We start from the raw sequence: 21,176 nt of genomic DNA, 5'->3' as shown, positions 1-21,176 counted from the left end.
CTATAGTGGGCTGAATAATTTCCTTCAAAACTTCATGTCTATCCAGAACTTCAGGGTGTGACATAATTTGAATTTAGGATCTTTAAAGATGTAATTGGTTAAATTTAGATGTGTTCATACTAGATTAGGAGGGCCTCTAAATCCAAGGACTGGAGTCCTTAAAAGATGAGAGGACACACAGTGATACATACAAAGTAAAAAACCATGTGAAGACAGTGGCAGAGTTGGAATTATGCTGCTTCAAACCAAAGATCACACAGGGCTAGCAAAGAAAGATCATTTTTTAAAGTCTTCAGCAGGACCATGGCCCCACTGACATCTTGATTTTAGATGTCAGAACTATGAAGGAATAAATTTCTCTTCTAAAAAACTGAGTTTGTGGTCATTTATTATGGTACCACTAGGAAACTAATATACACTCATAAGTTCTAGCTAAAAAGCCAAATCAGTAAGAGGAAATGAAAAAAAAATGTATTGATGTTATTTATCAGTAACCTGGATGATACATTTTGGGAATAAATTCATATTAAACCAGAAAATTTGTGACAGTTTTTGATAGGGATAATACTTTGAAAGAAAGGAAAAAAATGTGAATATAGTTTGGGAAAAAAAAAGTAGGATGAGTTTGATATGAATTAATTACAGAATAGTATTCTCAACTGTAATTTCTCTTAACTCTTTAATGAATTGTCCAGTTAAATATTTTAATATATTTTATATATTAAAGTCTTTCAGAAAACATAGTGGTTTTGGGGGGATGATTTCAAAATTTATTATTATTATTATTGCTATTATTATCTTAAGTTTGAGCACTTTCACTGTGTTGTTCCAAGGTTAGTTTGCTTTCATCTATCTGACTGTTCCTAGAAATATTTGAATCTGTTTTTTGACATCATTTATTACTGTCACAAATTCTTGATAGTATTTATTTAAACATTGTTGTTTTCCTCTTTCCCCATTTCTCTTCTGATATCTCAATTAAATACAAATTATATGATTTTAACATCTTTTACATAACTTTCCACACTCTTTTCTTGAGAAGTATTTTTTCTTCTCATTTCTTTATTCTTTGGCTCAAGTATTTTCTTTGACCTATCTTGCAGTTCACTAAGTCCTTCTCATGCTGTTTCTCATTTGTGTTAAATATATTATTTTCTTAATTTCCATTAATGTATTTCAAATGTAGATTTTTTTATAAGTTTATAAATTTCTAATAAAATTCTCCATCTAATCACCTATCTCCTTTAGTATTAATGACTTATTTTAAGACTGACACTGAGTTCCACTTTCTTGATTACTTATGAGTCCATTTCTATTTCCTGTTTTTAGTATCTTAATTTTTAACCAGTTGATACTGTCTCTTGTCGACTTGGCAATTGTTTGTTTGCTTGCTGCTGGCTATTATGTATAAAAATTGTGTGGAGGCTATGAAACATAATTTTTTGTATAAATGATCTACCTCTGGCAGTCAGTTATTGTGATCTAATCAGAGATTAAGGTGAGTTGAGGCTGGAGTTTAGTGTTTGTGGTGCTGGCCTATTTCTGATTTGCTCTGCTTCTTAGACTGTTATGATTTAAGAGTCTTAAATAAAACCCTGGGCTGGTTATTTGGTTCCTTGGTAATCTCTGAAGTTCAATTTCTGTTTGTTTCCTTAATATCACAAGGCTGCCAAATGCTCTGGTTGGTGATTTAGCCTCTTGGCTGTCACTTTTTGTATAGATACTTTCCCCTTTGCCCTGTATAGCTAGATTTGGGGATGCATTTTGTTTTGTTTTGTTTTATTTTCCCTTTTCTATGAGATCAACATCCCTCAAGTTTTGGCTACTTTGTTTGGTCAAGTGAATTGCAAAAGATGTTCTTTTGTACTTTTATACAGCCTTTAGTTATTTTCCTTTAGGGAAAGTTATCTGATACAAGCTACTTCAAATGAATTGCAAAAGATGTTCTTTTGTACTTTTATACAACCTTTAGTTATTTTCCTTTAGGGAAAGTTATCTGATACAAGCTACTTCATATCTGGAAGCAAAAGTCACATTAAGAAAACAAATATGCAGCCTAAGCATGAAGATATTCTGAACTTTTTTTTAGGACAAAAAAGTTTTAAGAAAAACTACAATTAAACTGTGACACAAATGCACTTATCAGAAACTACATCTCTTATTAAGTAATGGAAGTGTCTCTATCTTTCTGCTAAATTGATAGGAAAAAATTTGCAAGCATAGGTTCTCCTGGCTTTTGTTTATGGTCCCATGATGAAAAGCACCATTCATCACTCACCCTGAAATTCACTGCTTTTGAATGGAAAAAATGGTCTCTAACTTGAAGAGCAACCATTATTTTATACTGAATTTCCACACATACATGGATTTTTATACTAGCTCTATCTTGATTGTCCAATGACCTAAATTGTCTATTTCAACATAAATACCATGTTACCATGCTATTTTAAATAAGCCTTTAATTTGATTTTTGGAAATTAATGCAAAGATAGCATACATACCTGCAAATTATGTTCAGTAGAATTTATGTTTCCTCCTATTGCCTTCTCTCCACATGGTATAGCCATATAGATAGATATAATTTTTGCATGTAGTGCTAAGTATATTTATCAATTTATTTTATTTTATACTCTCTGGGTATACACACACACACACACACACACACACACATATCCATAATTGATATATGTGTTTATGTACATAAAAACATATAAATACATTTTTTAATTGATAGCATACTATGTAGAACTGTTCCTTGCTCCCCCCCCCCCTTTCTGTAAGAATAAGCAATAATTATTTTAGGAGACAGAAAAACTCATTGTGTCATAGTCACTGTTCAAAGAACGTAAATGTATTCTCTTTGTTATGTGTTTAAGAATTTATTTTTTAAAACAGGTTTAGATTTACAACAAAATTGAGAGCGAGGTATAGATACTCCCCATATATCCACTGCCCCTACACTTGCATATCCTCCCGCATCCCACCAGAATGATGCTTTTTGTTTTAATCCAGGAGGAACTGACATGAACATATAATCACCCCAAATCCACAGGTTTTTTTTTTTTTTTAACGTATTCACTCCTAGTGGTATGCATTCCATGGGTTTGGATAAATGTATGATGATATATTCATCATTATAATATCATACAGAGTATTTCATCACCCTAAGAATCTTCTATATTCTACCTACTCATACCTATGTGTCTGTATTTGGACCATTTATAGGATATCATATAGTTGGAATCATGCAGTATAGATTTTTCTGATAGTCTTCTTTCACTAAGTAATATTCATTGAAGTTTTCTCCATGTCTTTTAAAAGCTTGTTAGTTCATTTTATTTTAGCACTGAATAACATTCCATTGTTTAGATATACCATATTTTTTGTCCCATTCACCTAATAAATGACTGATCACTTCCAAGTTTTGGCAATTATGAATACACCTGTGTGCAGGTTTTTGTATGGACATACATTTTCAACTCCTTTGGGTGAATACCAATGAGTGTAATAGCTGCATCATATGATTAAATTATATTTAGTTGTATAAGAAATTGTTAGACTCTCTTCGAAAGTAGCTATACTGTTTTGCATTCCCATCAGCAATGAATGAAAGTTCCTCTTTTTCCATATCCTCACCAATATTTGATATTGCCAGTGACCCAGGTTTGGCAATTCTAGTAAGTGTATAATGGTACTGTTTTAATTTGCATATCCCATATGACAAATGATAGAGTGTATTAATTCTTTTAACACTACAGAACCCTCTGAGATATTCATACTCTTATCCATGTTAAAAAATGAGGACACTGAGGCATAGAGTGATGAGTTAACCAGCAAAAGTTATATGGTTTAGTGAGTGGTAAAACCAGAATTTAAATCTATATAATTTAGTTCTTGTGTTTGTGCTCTTAACTACAAACATATAATCTTGAAGATTGCTCCAGTTAAATACTTATAGAATACTGGTATTTTAATTCCTGCATAGTATTCTGTTCAGACTCTACTAATGTTACTTTAGACTATGTTATTTTTTTTACTCTTTTCTATTATAAATTATTTACTCTTTTCTATTATAAACTCTTTTCTATTATAAATTAGTGATATCCCTAATACATACATCATTGCCTATGTTTGTTTGCCAGTATGTATTTTGAAAGTTAAATTATCAAAAATGAGCCTGAATCAGTAGAGATATGACATTTAAAAATTTTAGCAGCTTATTTTAATTTCTATAGCTTCTTGTTATGGTTGATATTTTATATGGGAAGTTCTTTCTCAGTGTTATTTTTATTTATCATCTTGATAATGACTGTGTATTTCTTCTTCCATATGTCTTTTTGAATTGGCTTATGAAATTTATTTTTGTTAAATTTTATTCATATTTCTTTGCAGTAATACAATAATTTCTAAAGAAATGTCTTATTTTCTAGAGTGAGTTTTCCATCCAGAGCATTGATAAGGCCCCTCCAATTACTAAATCATCTTTTTTATGTTCTAAGTGAAGTTTTATACTTTTATTTTTATTGGTCCTTCTCATTTCATTTTAGATGTTATTATCTATTTTAGAGTCATTATGTTTGCAAACCTTTTACTTTTTTTTTTTTTCTGGTTACTGGTGGTATATAGGAAAGATAATGTGTTTGATATGATGATCTCACAGCCAAAGACCCTGCTGATACCTTATTGTTCTCTGGGATAGCCCATTTAGATGATAATATCTCCTGCAAAAAAATGACAGTTTTATCTTTTATCTTTTTACAATGTTTATACATTCCCAACTGCTTTGTTGTTGGTTTTAAACATTGCCTAGGACCCCAGTACATTTTAATTTTTGCTCTTTTTTTTAAATTTGGTGAAGTATGATTTATACAACATGTAGTTCATCTTTTAAGTGCAATTCAGTATTTTGTAGTAAATTTAGAGAATTATGTCAGTCCTCCGTAATTGAATTTTAAGCATTTATTTTACCCAAAAAGATCCCTGGTACCCATTTGCAATCATTTCCCATTTCATTTCCACCCCTAGGCAACCACTAATCACCTATTACAACATTATAATAGTACTAAATAATTGTATCAGCCAAACTTGCTTGTTCTTGTCTTTAATGAGAATATCACAAGTATTTCACTTTTAAATGTGATATGAACAGTTTCTTGTCGACTAAGTTAAAGTAGTTTTCCTTCATTTTGAATTTGCTAAGAGATTTTTACTAGGAATTAACTATAATCTGCCAAATACTTTTCCTGAATCTATTCAACATCTGATTTTGACATTGTTTTTCTCATTTACTCGAGATCATTTTGTAGATAATTCCTAGATTGAGCTGTTTTGCCTTTTATTCTTTGACTTCACTTGTATATAAAGTAATTAACATTTTTAAAAATCTGTATTACTTATCTGTTGCTGTATAACAAGTAGCTTACACAAACAATAATAATTTATTATTTCCCATGATATTTTTGAGTATACAAATTTGCAGCATCTCAGATATGTGTTCTCAATTTCTCACAAGATGATTAAAGATAGAATTATCCAAAGTCTTGACTTTGGGTCTTGACTGGGACCAGAGGATCCCTTTTCAAGGGGTCTTTTGCACATGTATGGCTGTTGGTGTCAGGAAATTTGTTTCCTCTCTATGTAGAACTTTTCACAGGTCTTCTTGAGTCTCTGCACCATATTGAAGATGGCTCCCCGCAGAATGAGCAATCCAGGACTATAGTGGCAACTGTAACACTGACAGAGTTTTGTCAGTCACACCCTGTATTTATGTTCTATTCTATAGGTCAAATAGCCCAGCCCCAACTGAATGAGACAGAGAACTAACAAAGGCATGAATATAGTAGACAAATATCATTTGGATTAATATTCACAGATCCTCATGTATTCTAATATTTATTATTATTATTAACATTTATGGTTCTAATTGATACTAGGCCCCTGTACTGTGTTTATCAAGTAATTAGATAATGTTGTATCAGCCTTACAAAATGATTTTGGTACCTTTTCTACCCCCCAGTTTATATAAAGTAAAATGTATTTGTTCCTTGATGAATTATATAAATCCATCATGAGAATGGGTGAGCTGGCCTGGAAAGTCATGTCTCTTATACCTGGAAATGTTAGACAGAAAAAACAATGAATGATGACAAAGATTAATTGAAAACTACAATTATCAACCTAGATATACTAGATATGTATAGAAATCTACATGTAATTCATTAAAAAAACCCACATATTTACAAGAGTGATTTCACTAAATTAGTAATTAATTACCTGCATTTTATATAGTTCTTATTATATGTAATAAAATGCTCAGAATTCTTTACATACATTGAGTCATTGGAGTGCCACAAATACCCTATAATTTTAGTTTTATTATATGTACTTTAAAGATAAAGAACCTGAGGAAGAGATAATTAAAAGGTATGTAACTATTAAGTGGCAGAATTAGTATTTAAATCCACCATTTTGACTCCAAAGTCTATGCAGTTAGCCAATGCTATATGATGTCTCAACAGCTCTCAATAAACAAGTAAATACTTAGTGAACTATCCAAAGTATGTTTTGAAAATATAACATCCCCAAATCACAGTACAATCATTATAAAGACCTAAATAATACATCAAAATCACCACATGTTGGGTAATTTACGGATACCCATAAATAACTGTGTTTAAAGGAGAGATGTTAATGAAAATTAAAAATAATTTTAAAGTCAAATAACAATAAATGAAATTTATTCTACATATACTCTACATATAAACTTGTAAGATTAAAAATACATATGTTTGAGGAGTGCCTGGGTGGCACAGTTGGTTAACCACTGACTATTGTTTTCCTCTCAGGTTAGGGCATGATCTCATGAGTTGTGGAATAGAACCTGTTTCATGCTTGCACTCAGAATGGAGTCAGCTTGAGTTCCTCTTTCCCCCCGCCCCACTGCACTCATACACTATCTCTCTCTCTCTACATATATGTATTCATATATATGAGTATATACACACGTGTATATATATGGAATTGTAACATTAAAACAATATTAGGAAATTTTAAAAGTTGAGAAACTAATGAATTCAAAGTCCATATTAAGAAATTAGGAAAACAGAAACAGAATACACACAAAAAAAGGATGATTAAGTGATGTTGCAGGCATGCTATGAGGGCACACACATGAGTTGTGTCTTTCCAGGTCAGTTTTATTGAATCATAAAGCAAGGTTAACATAATTATAAAGCATATTCAGGATTCCAAACTCAGTGACATTTCACTACACATTTAACTTGGCCTCCTGCCCATCACACGAAGCAAAACCCAATACAAAGTCACACAACAAACAAGATACAACAAAAGGTAGGACATTAATGAACCAAACATGCAGTCCATAAGCATGCAGTTAAGATGAGGCCTCAGTCTAGTCCAGGTAACTCTAGGCTCATGCTACTTACTATATTTAAGCACTGGAGAATCCCTGTTCTGTTTGGATATCAAAATGGCAGCAGTTGCCATTTTGATATGGTCAGATATAAAAGGGTCAGTGTCTGGAGAGTCTGACAGTTTGCTATAAAAATTCTCTCTTTTTAAAAGTCTAATCAGTCTTGGACCTTTGCAGACCTCCTCTGGTTCTATTGGTTATCAGTTCTGAGTGTCATTAGCCTGTACTGGTTTTGGTGTTATCTGGTCTTAGCTACAATCCCCTTGGCTGCTTATGTTACTGCCTGATATAAGTTACTGCTTGACATGAATGACTCCATCTTGCCCTCTACAAGTGAAAAGAAATTGAGTCAAATATCAATGGAACAGAAAAGAAGCAATGTAGAAAATAAACAAATACAAAGTCATTTGTTTTTATATTTATAAACATGGAAAAAATACAACAACCTCTGCCCCACTGGAATGAATACAGCTTACCCTCTAAGATGTCTGAAGAGGGGTTGGTGGACTTAAAACTTCTTCCCTACTTGTATGTTGAAAGTTGTTTTCAAGGGGCACCTGTGTGGCTCAGTGTGTTAAAACCTCTGCCTTCAGCTCAGGTCATGATCCCAGGGTCCTGGGATCAAGCCCCTGCATCAGGCTCTGTGCTCAGCAGGGAGCCTGTCTCTTCCCCCTCTCTCTCTGCCTACTTGTGATCTCTTTCTGTCAAATAAATAAATAAATAAAATCTTTAAAAAAAAGAAAGAAAGAAAGTTGTTTTCAAGAATTAGAGAGAGTATTTGAAGGAGAACTTAGCTGGATATAAAATATTTGGTTCACAATTTGAGTTTAAAGAAAAAAAAAAAGGTCTCTATTACCCCATTGTTGCCTGGCTTTGTATGTTGATCTTAAAATTGCTAGTCAGATTTTTACAAGTCATGTGATCATTTGTCCTGAAAACTTTGAGTATATTAGTTGACCTTTGAAATCTAATAGTTTTATTGTGATGGGCCTCAGGGTTGATTGTTCAGGGTTAATTTTTAATGGGTTTATGTATCTAGACTTTTCTACTTCCAGAGGGTTGTTTTGCATTATAGATTTAAATATTAATTCTGGTCTATTGTTTTACTATTATTAGTTTTTCATCAAGGATTCTGAGGTAATATAAATATTATTCTTTCTGTGCTAGTCTTGCATTTCCACTTCTCTCTTTTTCACCCTTTTATGTTAACTTCATTAACTTTGTTATCAAGATTGTTTTCCTTCCTTTCTCCAATGTCTCTAATTAAATTTTCTCTTGAATCTTTTCTCCCTTGGACACAATGTAATTTTTTTTTCCTGAGTTAAATATGCCTCTTCCATCTCCTAAATTCATTCAGTTCTTTTTTCATTTGTTCCCATTTGTGTCTGTTTCATCCTAGATTTTGATTCGGATTCAAGGTTGTTTTCATGTTAGTTTGAGTATACAGTTGACCCTTGAACAACGTAGTGCTTATGGGTGCCATGCCACCCCAAAGCAGTTGAAAATCCACATATAACTTCTAACTCCCCCAAAACTTAACTATTAATAGATTACTGTTGACCAGAAGCATTACCAATAACATATACCATAGAATAAAACATACTTTGTATATGTATTACATACTGTATTCTTAACAATAAGACCTGGCCTTTTCTTTTTTTTCTTTCTGTGTTTGTGTGTGTGTGTGTTTCTAGGCTATTTAGCTCACCTACTAATTTTTTCAAATTGTTGCAAATTTCCAAAAAGAAATTCCAATATACTTATTTTTAAAAATCTGCATGAGAGTGGACCCACACAGTTCAAATCTGCACTGGGTTGTTAAGGGGCAACTGTATTTAATTTTGTTTGAAGTGTAGACAGAGTTTTCTCCTAATTTATGCCTTTTTGTTTAATGGGTGTTAGACATGGGTCTCAATTGATTTGTGTGAATTTCAATTTCTTATTTTTTGCAATGAACTTTATATTTCTGTTGTTCTTTTTTTTTTTTTTATGTTGTGGTATTTTACCAGATTCCTAGCTTAATGGCAATTTTTTTTCTTTTCCACTTCACCATTTAATTACCAAAAAGTCCTTTTTCTTTAACTTAGCACTTTTTCTTTCCTAGAAGCCATAGGTTTAGAATAGTATCCCTTGAAACCATACTTGCCCCTTTCAACTGATTGTTTTCTTTTCAACTGAATCTTTCCATTAAAAACAAAGTCTTTTTAAATCACAAGGTAAGCCATTTACAGGAGGTGTTCAACCCTTAGAAAAAAATGTTCTCTGTTTAAACACCTGATTGTCCCATTGCATTTTCAGAATTTTCAGATTTAAGAAGACCTTAATCTTTTTGTTGTTTCCTCCCACTCCCTATCAGACTCCTTCCTGGCATCCCTCCTCTGTCTTTGCTCACTAAAAGAATTAAGGCAGAATGGGGTAAGGCAGGAGTATATGAAACCACATTGTTGTGATTTGTTGATTTTTCTCTTTATACTCTGTTATTTACCAATTTGGAAATTTTAAGAGACTGGTTACTGAACATCTACCATTGTGTACACCTATCTAGACGTTCAAGAGTTGATTTTGTTATTTTTTGATCTATTGTAATTTCAACCTTTCAACCAAAGTATATAGAATGTTAACATCTAATACAATTATTGATCAGGTTGGACTTATGTATAACTTTTAGTTATTGGTTTTCTCTCGGTTTTCTGTTTGTTTGTTTTTTTTTTCTCTGTAACTTCTTTCCTCTTTTTAGATTTTGTACATTTTAATAACTTAATTTAAATTTATTTATTTACTATTAATATCAAGTTTAGGGGTCATTCAGACATACCTGGGAAGAACATATAACCTGATTTGAGTTTATCTTCCCATCTCCTTGCTTATTCCTTTCTTTTCTTTGGAGCTTAGGTGTCCAGATTTCTCTTTCCAGGAAGATATTGGCTTTGTTTTGTTTTTTGTTTTTAGTTTAAGCTACCCCAAACCTCTGACTTTTGATTGTTGCTGTCACTGAAGGAAAGAAAGAGAGAAGGGGAAAAGGAAAGGATGAAAGGAAGGAAGGAAGAAAGAAAGAAACCTGGAATACCAGTGCATACTTTGTTTCTTCCTCCAAGTGTTAATTTCCTTCCAAAACCTTTCTGCTTTTTCTCACCCTCAGGTTTTTTTTTTTTTTTTAATTGAGTCTATAGTTGACATGTCCAAGAGTGTTGTTAGTCACTTATTCTTCAGTCAAAGAAACAGTGCCTCTATAATAGTCATTTTTTATAAACTTTGGAGGTTTTTCCTCTTTTCTTCTAAGTGTATAAGATCTATTGATTTGTTTTCAAATTCACTGACATATTTTATTTTCAGTAATCTCTAGTTCACTCTTATCCTATCCAATGACTTTTCCATTTCCAATATTTTATTTTTTTAGTTCTAAATTTCTATTTGATTCATTTTAGTAGTTTTCCTTTCTTTATCGAGATTTCAGATCCATTCATATATTTATGCTTTTTCTTTAGGTGCTTGAACATATTCATTTAACTAAATAAACCCCTTTCCTACTACTAACAATGCATGAATCAACTTGAGTCTTTTTAACTAACTGCAGGTTTCTCTTATTTTTGAGATATATTTTCCTGTTTGTCTGCATGTCAAATAGCTTTTGATTGTGCAGTTGAAATTATGAATGATCCATTTTAGATGATAGAGATGAATTATTTTATTATGTAATGTATTGTTGTTGTTTTTCACCTTGAATCTGGAGAATCATGATATTCTCTACTTTGCTAATTCAAGTATTCAGCTTTACTGTCTGACCAAGAGAACATGCCTTTGTATCATTGTCTTTATTTCAGAAATGGACCTTCAGTGGAAAGTTTGAGGTGCTCAGCAATGTCTATAAATTGGCAAATCTCAAACTCAAATTTTAATCTCTCCTATACTAGTTAGCAGCTTAAATCTCTGCTCAACAATTTTAGCTTTGCAGCTAATGCTTCTTGTGTCTTCAAAGAGAGGTTTCTGTTTTGTTTTTGTTTTTTCTAGAGCATCAAATTGTTATCTGCAGGACAGTTAGTATAGCACAAGATACTTCACTATTTCTGGGATGAAAGTTGTCTCTATTTTATTTTATATATAAGAATATGAATTTGCAAAATAAATCAATACAAACTTAAGAATCAAAGAAGCTTGAGAATTCAGTTAATAAAGCATATTGGAAATGTTAGAAAACATTGAAAAATGTCATCATCATAATTGTAGGTGTAAGGGAGTTTGCTAATTGATTAATTGCAAATATATCTGTCAGCTTGAGATCCTCTTATCTAGTAGATATACTGTTTCCTTTCCTTAGATGCTTTCCTGAATCACTGTTCAATAGAATAATCTCAAAAGTTATTGAAAGACTTTGGTCTTCCTTTGCTTATAAGTAGTTCCATGGAATTATAGATTCTTGAAATTAGAAGGAACCTGTATGATCACCTATAATGTGATCGCCTATCCGGTACAATAATTCCTTCTAAATCTCTTTAACAAATGAGCATGCAAACAGCTCAAAAACTATCAGTGTTGGGTGTTCGTTCTGCTTTTACTTCGAAACAGATGCAAGCACTATGTTTTGCTGTGAAAGACATAAAATGAAAAAGAACAGTTTCCTTATTATCCAAAACCCAACATAATTAACCAGATTGACAACTCAATTTCAATTCCTAACAAACAAGTAGTATCATCTAAAGAGGCCATGACTAGGGCTGAAGTTACTTTGCAAACTGAGAGGCCAAGTGTGAGAACAAGGTTTGGGGTGAACGTAAATAAATAAATAATTAAAAAAACTAAAAAATATATATACTTTAAAAAAAATAGGAAATACATGTGTATTTGTTAGTTCTGATGTCAATAAAAATACTAATGTTTAAAGTGGCACCTGTAGAATAGTAAATGTCAGAATATTTATAAAGAAGAACAAATAGTTGTGAAGAGTGTACTTAACAAACCCAAAGATGACCTCTGAACTGTGGTCTGAGTCTGTGTTCCTCTAGCCACATGGGCCACTATCTGGATCCTTTCCACAGCTGGCTGGGCTGGACATGCTGACTTCCTCTGGGCTGCCTCTGGCATCTGAGATTGCCTTTTCTTCTGTAGGTGAAACTTCCACCTTCTCTGATATATCCAAATAGAGACATGCCTAGTAGACTGGCTACTTTCAGTACTGCTTTCTGGAGGTGTGCTTTCTCCCCATAGTCCACCAAATTCTTTGGGCTTTGTATCCAAAATGGGTAATTTATGACAGGCTCCTACCTTGGGATGCTGTCTTCCCTCTGCCTGTGACATATCACATGGCTAGAGCACTTTAATTAATATTAAAATATTAATTCACATACACACACATACATATATGTGTGGGTGTATATATTAAGCTATTCATAATCAAATTTATGTCCATAATTATGTCCATAATTAAATTTATGTGTGTATATATTAAGCTATTCATAATTAAATTTAAGTCCAAGAAGACTGTGGGCAGAATACTTCCTAAGCCAGCATTTTTTTCCCCTCCAGTTCTTGGGGCAAATAAATCTGGCTCTACCATTTCTCAGCTTCTCCCTGCAGTGAAATGCTGGTTCTGCCTCAGGCTCAGACACTGAGGAACAGGTTTATAAATGGTACTGGAGTTTGGTTTCTGCAAATTACAAAGTCAAAATGTGCTTTCATTTAAAACTGAATATATTCTTCAGCCTAGGAATATCAGCTATTATTTAAATAAACAGAAGGGTATTTTATATACATTATTCTAGTACTTCTAAATAGGGTTATATACGTACATTTATTTTCCCATATGTTAGTGTACATATATGTATTTATAAATTGTGACAAAACTGGCTCAGTAACAGTCAGATGGGCTTTGAATATATCCTTCAGTGGCATAAGTTATTGATAATTGTCTTGCCCAGAGCTTTGCTCTCACAGAGCACATACCCTTGTCACATGATTAGTTAAATGTGTGGTTCAGCTTTTTCTGCAAGTATCACATGTCCATGAGATATGCGATATTATATAATTGCAATTACTATGACAAATATGATTATTTATGACATGTATATTAAAGCTAAATCAATATATTTGAATTTTTTAGGGTTTCCTATGGAGATGAAACTCAGGATCTGTGTAAATTTAGGCATGCCCTTATTTATGGTACTGTATGAATTAAAACAAATAGAGGACCATTCACAATTCAGAGGTTAAAATATCAAAGAAAGAGAGTTATTTAAAGCTCTCTAGGTTTTCTGTTCCAAGTGTAGGTCTTTAAAAAAAAAAAAAAAGAAAAAACCTGCCAAAGCTTAAAGGTCTGTTCTTTATTTAGGAATGTATTGTAATCTGATGGATGTTAGAAAAAGAAAATGCACTATTGCAATTTGAAGTAATTTTTTTGACAATGGACAAAGGAAAAGCTATCTTCTACTGGTATAATAAAATAGAAAATTGTGAGATGATTAAATAGCTGAAAGCAAATTCTTAAGATTTGATGCTATCAGTACCCAATAGTAAATAGGAAATTCATCAGTTTGGTGGCAATTTGCTATGGGAGTAAACTGAAAGTGTTATAAAAGGAAGGCACACAGAACTGTACTTGTATGTGATATTTCAAACCTAACCAATAGATTTGGAAACTGGGGAGCGGTTTTATCAGCTGAAAGGGAGTATATCTACTCTTCTGCCAGAGCCAAGTATATGTTTGGTAAATGAGATGAAGTTGCCACTTACATAAGAGAAGGTAAAAAGTCCTGGGTAGTGTCTGTGGATATACTTAGGATGTATAACATCAAGAGGAAAATATTATGTATAAAATTTGAACATCAGATAAGTTTCATAATTTTTTAAGACAGATTCATAAAAATTTACAAACAGAAACTATAAAGAGTATAGATGAACGTGGGAGAAGGAAGGAGTAAATTCTGTTTTATCAGAAGATACACAAGTAATAATAATATCTAAAACTCTATAAACCCATACTTTCTGGAAAGAAGATACTGAAGAATGAGAAAATGTATACTGGGTCTGGGAACAAGGTATTCTTTTTAGTGGTTGTTGCCTCACTCTTTATGGTTATGCTGGTAGCTGCATACAGACTTGGATACACGACATATTCTGTTAGAATGTATGCTTGTTTCCATAAAGTATGATCTTGGAATATTCTCAGAGTAAACTGATGCTTATCAAATGTCCCAAACATAATGGGAAGAGAAAAAAAGAGAAGCAGAGACACAAAGGGGTTAATGACATGATAGGGACCCAGGAAGCAACTTTGGAGTCTCTGTGATTTTCAGCAGGAACCTAGACAACATAATGCCACAATATTTTTGTATTGTTTTATCTGATAAATATCATGGATTTTAGATGAAACAAAAATAGCCAAAAGGAAACTGAACTTCTATATATGTGTATTGTTTGAATTTCAAAATATACCTCATGATCATAGAAAAATCAATCTAGGATTGACGGTAAATGATAGATAGATAGACAAATTATAAACTTTGGATGACTAAATGCAGAGAATTTTAAAATAATATAGAGGAGGAAAAGAAAAAAAAAATTAAATGAAGTTGGGAAGTCCTTATAAATAGTATCTAATGCATGGTCAATGTTTATTGAGTAAAGGCAGAAAAAAAAACAGTACTTTATGAGGAAAAAAAAATTATATGTATGGTTGGAATAGGTCCACATGTCTATTTTCTAATCCAAAAACAGTAAAAAGACAGTATTCTTGAATGCAAAATATATTTGAGTTGCAGATTCAATATAATATAAATTTTACCATGAAAATACTATCAACTATGGTAGAATGAGACCCCCATAATTGGAACATGCTAATAGGAAAGTATAATTTATTAAGATATACGCCTGAATAATAAACAGACTAGAACTGTCTAAAGGGTTATGCATCTACATATTTTATTTATGCTATATGGAAAGTGAAATGTAATTTATATATAAACTATTATGTAACAATTTAAGAAATCGTGAACATTAAGCTGTATTAAGCGGGCCACCATTTAATGATAAAGGCAATATGATCCTTCACTTCTTCCTGCATTGAATCATGTTTTTATTTTTTTGGTTTTTGTTTTCTGTTATTTATTTGTTTGCACTTACAAAAGCAGATATAGGAAACCATCTTTATAAGGGGATACAGAATTATGCTAAGAAACGTCCCCTTCATAATAACAGGCACCAGATTGTCTTGTTCGTTTCTCTGTCATAGATCTCTAGCACAATATATGATATATAGTAAATGAAAAATAAATGTTTTAAGTTAGTAGCAGCTGTATTCAAATATTTGATGTCAAATTAAAGTCTTTGAAATTATGATAAAAAACTGATAGTCTTGACCAAAGTGTGGAAATAAGTACATTTCAGTAATAAAGTGGTTTGTCAGTTTCTTTAGTTGATTGAGAGTAGATTTGAAGACTAATTCTTGTGGTTACTTGGAAGGTATGCAAAATATAGTCAATGGTGAAAGGAGTTAGAAATATGATTGTGGAGTCTTGCTAAACCTTCACAATCTAATTGTATATTATCTCTGTCTCTCTTTTTTTTTCCATTTTCTAATTGCCCAAGTGTTAATAAAACCCCCAAAATTAATTTAGGTTTAAGTTATTGTTAAATGCTAAAACTTTGCATAATGATAATCAGATCCTATCAACTATTTCATTTGAAAGGTCAAAGTTACAGCTTAAAAATAACATTAAAATAACAATAAAAACAGTATACTTGCATATATTAATAAAACTCATTTACTATACCCATTGACTATAATTAAGAAACCTTATAAAATAATATGAATAACACAGTTAAATTATGGGGCCCACTAAAATCCTACTTCATCTGAAAATTAGGTATTATTCCAGTCTTATTTTCTTATTCCAGCTTAAAGAATCACATACTTCTAACATCACTTTCCTATTTATGACAGCAACAATTAATTGGTAGAAAACTTTTTCTCACTTTTTGAACACATTTAACTTATTGCTATTTCATAGCGCTATCTCTTTCTTGGGTTATTTTATAACTTGATATTTCCATTAGGACCATTATAACAAGAAGGCTGAGGGTCAGAGATCTGGAGGAAGACCCTTCAAGCAGAGTAAAGACTTAGGTAAGTACCTCACTGACTCAAAAGATCAAAGGGACAGTGTACTGCAGCATAGTAAGTGAGGGACAAAAGAGAAGGAAATGAAAAGTATATGAAAGCCTTCTATGCTAAGGGTGATGGGAAAACATTAGAGAGCTTATAGCAGGGAGTTGGCATGAAATGAGTTCAGTTTTTTAAAGGTCGCTGTGACTGCTTGTGGAGGATGAAGAACAGAGAGAGGAGTAGAGACAGATAAGGGTTATTCCATTATTTTGGGCAAAAGCTATTAATGGCTTAGACTAGGGTATAAATGGCAGGAATAAAATTTGACAAATTATCTGTATATGCTCAATTTGGAAACAATACAACCTGATGAGGTATTCAGCTGAGAAAAGCAGAAAAGAGAGCAGGGACCAGTAATAGCTCCTAAATTTTGGCTTGCATAACTGGATAGACCATGGATCATTATTGCCATTTACAGAGATGAGAAGTTCAGAGGAAAAAGCAGATTCAGAGTAAGAAAGGGGAAAATCAAGTGTTTGTTTTTGACATACTAATTTTAGGAAGCTTTTTAGATATCTAGCTATAGGTGTCAAGTATGAGGTCAAATGTACAAGTCTGGAGTATTAAGAAACAGATTATAAAATCTTCCCAAATATCCATCTTTGCCTAGAGAGCTTATTAGAATTCTTCATGAGTTTTTGTTGTTGTTGTTGATGATGATGTTTTTAATTATAGTTCCTAAAGCTCTGTTAGTTTTTTAAAGAAATTTTATTATTCTTCTTTAATGTAGTATTTCTTCATGTAAGGAGAAACATTTTAGTGATGATGTGTAATTGTCATGTGAACTTCATGAAGGCAGAAGTTTCTAAAACTAAGAGGGCAATAATGAAGATAAAATAAATCCTCTGAATTTATATCTTGATTCAGAGTTTGTTGTTTCTCTTTGCTCCTTCATATATATCCTGAGAAATTAATTTTGATTCTTCATACTAATATTGAATTATGTGGTCATATAACAATGGAGGTCCTTCAAATTTATTTTAGCCTGGACAACTAGAGTTTATCCTTATCTTCTCAAGACCACTAGAGTCTAACCTTCTCTTCTCAAGAACATTCTTCTTTTGCCTATTCTCTTTCTTCTTTGTATCATCACTTTTTGTTGTTGCTGTTCTGAAATTCTGTCTGAAGATCTTTTGTCTTTATAATTCCATGTTCTGTTCTGTTCCAACATAAACAAATAAAAATCAACTTAATTAAAATATCTCTTTAGCTATGGCCAAAATTAGCAAGACAGGAAACAATGTGTGTTGGAGAGGATGTGGAGAAAGGGGAATCCTGTTGCACTGTTAGTGGGAATGCAAGTTGGTGCAGCCACTTTGGAGAACAATGTGGAGATTCCTCAAGAAATTAAAAATAGAGATTCCCTATGACCCTGCAATTGCACTACTGGGTATTTACCCCAAAGATACAGATGTAGTGAAAAGAAGGGCCATTTGTACCCCACGGTCAATGGCCACGGTCACCAAACTGTGGAAAGAACCAAGATGCCCTTCAACAGATGAATGGATAAGGAAGATGTGGTCCATATACACTATGGAGTATTATGCCTCCATCAGAAAGGATGAATACCCAACTTTTGTAGCAACATGGACGGGACTGGAAGGGATTATGCTGAGTGAAATAAGTCAAGCAGAGAGAGTCAATTATCATATGGTTTCACTTATTTGTGGAGCATAACAAATAACATGGAGAACATGGGGAGATGGAGAGGAGAAGGGAGTTGAGGGAAACTAGAAGGGGAGATGAACCATGAGAGACTATGGACTCTGAAAAACAATCTGAGGGTTTTGAAGGGGTGCGGGGTGGGAGGTTGGGGGAGCCAGGTGGTGGGTATTATGGAAGGCACATATTGCATGAAGCACTGGGTGTGGTGCATAAACAATGAATTCTGTTACACAGAAAAGAAATTTAAAAAAAAATTTCTCTAGTTGAGAACTCATTTCTCTTTTCTCATTTTTGCAGCGAAATTCTAAGGACTAATAAATTGTCTAGACAACTTATTACTTTGTACTTGCTCAGCTAACATTCCTAATCTCCACTGCAATCCAAACAAGTTATACAATCAAAGCCACCAAAAGCTTACATATTTCACACTGGAAAAAAAAAAAAAAGTTTTTGTCCTTATCTCATTTGATTTCTCAGTAGCTCTTTATACATTATCATCTCACATTTTATAAACTCTTTGTTAACTTTTTGCATTACCTTTCACAACATTATGAAGTCCTGGTTTTCTCCCTAATTTATTGGCTACTCCTCAATATTTTCACTGATTTGAGAAGTTATATCAGATCTCAAAATATTAGAGTTCCTTCAAATTATGTCATGGGTCATTATCTTTTTACTTAATATTCACTGCTCACCAAATTTTATGGCCTAGAGTAGGGCCATACTTTACTTTCAAAGTATTAGTTTGAATACTTTCAAAGTATGATTACTTTCAAAATATATCTTAAGCCAAAACAATTTCTCTGAACCTCAGAATGGTATATTCAGATTTCTACTTGACATTTCCACTTAATCATCTCAAAGTTATTGTGTGCAGAACATAAGTCTGGATTCCCTTTTTATCCAAAACCTGTTACTCATCTAGTAAATGTCATCACTGTCCACCAAGTTGCTAAAGCCAGAGATTCTGGGGTCATATACCGCTTATTCACCTTTCCCTTACTTTTTATATCCAACTTTGGGAAATCCTTTTCATTCTATGTCTAAAGGATAGCTGATACCCATTCATTTTTCTCCATTTCCACTCCAACTTCTTAAAGCCACCGTAATTTTTTTTTAATGTAGTGTTTTCAGTGACTTCAATATCTTCTCTTGCCTCTCTAAAATCTACTTAAAATACAGTTACAAGAGTGGTCTTTAGAAACAAAAAGAACTGATCATATCATTCTCCTGCATGGTTTCCCAGTGACCAAAAAGGCCCTCTGAATCTAACTAAACTCTCCCGTCTTTCCACCCTAATCTTATGCCAGTCCTCCCTCATTCAATTTGCTCTGTTCAGCTTTGGCCTTCTACTACTTAAAATATGCAAAGTGTTAGCTTTGCACAGTGGCAGTATCGTAGCCAATGAGGTTTATCCAAGGTACAATTATTGCTAATTGAAAATATGCCAAGTGTCTTTCAGCTTTGGGGAGTGTTTAATCCTAGCTCATTGCTTGTCTTCTTTCGTTCTTCCATTTCAATCTAAAAATTGTCTTTTCATTGACTTACCTAATCAACTTACCTAAACAAGGCCTTTGTTCATATTTTCTATTTCAACATTCTTTTTATTTATCCTTATGATATAGCCATTATAAATTTACTTGAACTTCAGAGACTGTATCTGTCTTATTTACCTTTACCTGTAATAATGTCTTTCAGTATGCTATGGACTGAATTTTATGTTACCCCAAAATTCAAATGTTAAAGCGTAAATGCCAGTGCAGTGGTATTTGGAGGTAGGGCCTTTAGAAGATAATTAGGTCATGAGGGTGCAGCTCTCATACATGGGATTAATGACTTGTAAGAAAGAACAAAAGAGAGAGATGGTCTATCTCTCTCTTGTCTCCATCATATGAGGATACAAGAAGATGGCTCTCTGGAAACCAGCAGGTAGGCCCTCACCAAAACCTAAATCTGCTGACACGTTGATCTTAGATTTCTGAGCCTCCAACACTGTGAGAAATAAATGTTTGTTCTTTAAGCCACTCAGTTTATAGCAATTTGTTAGAGTAGCACGAGAAGAATAAGGTAAAATAAATATTTTTGTTAGGAAGAAAGAGGAACTTGCCAAGAATACATATAAGGTATTTTATCTTAAAAATCTGTGGATAGTAACAGCTTGGGAAGTAACTATGCTTTCATGGTCTTATGTGGCACCAGGAACTGTGAGTTTGGATGGTTCTGGTTTATTAATTGATTAGAATAACTCCTTGGTGTTTTTCTATAGTCTATGCATTCTTTCCTGGAAAGAATTTATGGATGGACTTTAATTTCTGTAAACTGCCTGAAATTATATGATGTTTTGTGAATTGTTTATTACAAACATTTGCCCAGGATGAGCTTTTCAAAATTTTCCATAGCTTTTACTCAAGTTGGGGAAAAAGGAGTTCAAATAAAAATGATCAATAGTCACTGAAATCACTGTCATGAATTTTGGACACTACTCTGGGTCCTCAATCTAATGTTGTTTCTTTCTTTTTTGGCAATTGTGTGCATACCTTGAAGCCAATATGAAATTACATAAGGGACGTTGATTTTGAATCTTCAAAACCTAGTGAAGAATATTGCTTCTACTACTTACTACTTAGCTGAAGTTGGGTGACTTAATTAACTATATTGAAAGCTGGTTCCACTGTATATAAAGTAAATCTAATAACATCTATTTTGCAGACTAATTGTGAGAATTAGAGAAAATATATGCTAAGCATGTAATATTGTACCTAGTAGGAATTAATGGCCATTCAGTATCAAAAAGCATTGATGTTTTTTGTTATCATAATCATTCTATATTCATCAGCACATTCTGTTTATAATTTCATGTATAAAATGTTTGTATCCAGATGACTCAAAAATGTGAACTTTGTACCTGATATCCCACCATTAAAC

General features: G+C 32.7%; 1 pseudogene; it reads left to right on the top strand.

The window, feature by feature from the left end:
• Positions 1–19,626: 19,626 nt before the first annotated feature.
• Positions 19,627–19,746, top strand: LOC122897467 (annotated as a pseudogene).
• The last annotated feature ends 1,430 nt before the right edge of the window (positions 19,747–21,176 follow it).

The sequence above is a fragment of the Neovison vison genome, chromosome 1 (assembly GCF_020171115.1).
Source record: "Neovison vison isolate M4711 chromosome 1, ASM_NN_V1, whole genome shotgun sequence".
NCBI classification, from domain to species: domain Eukaryota; kingdom Metazoa; phylum Chordata; class Mammalia; order Carnivora; family Mustelidae; genus Neogale; species Neogale vison.
Note: the sequence above shows the minus strand (reverse complement) of the source record. Positions and strands in the feature narration are given on the sequence as shown.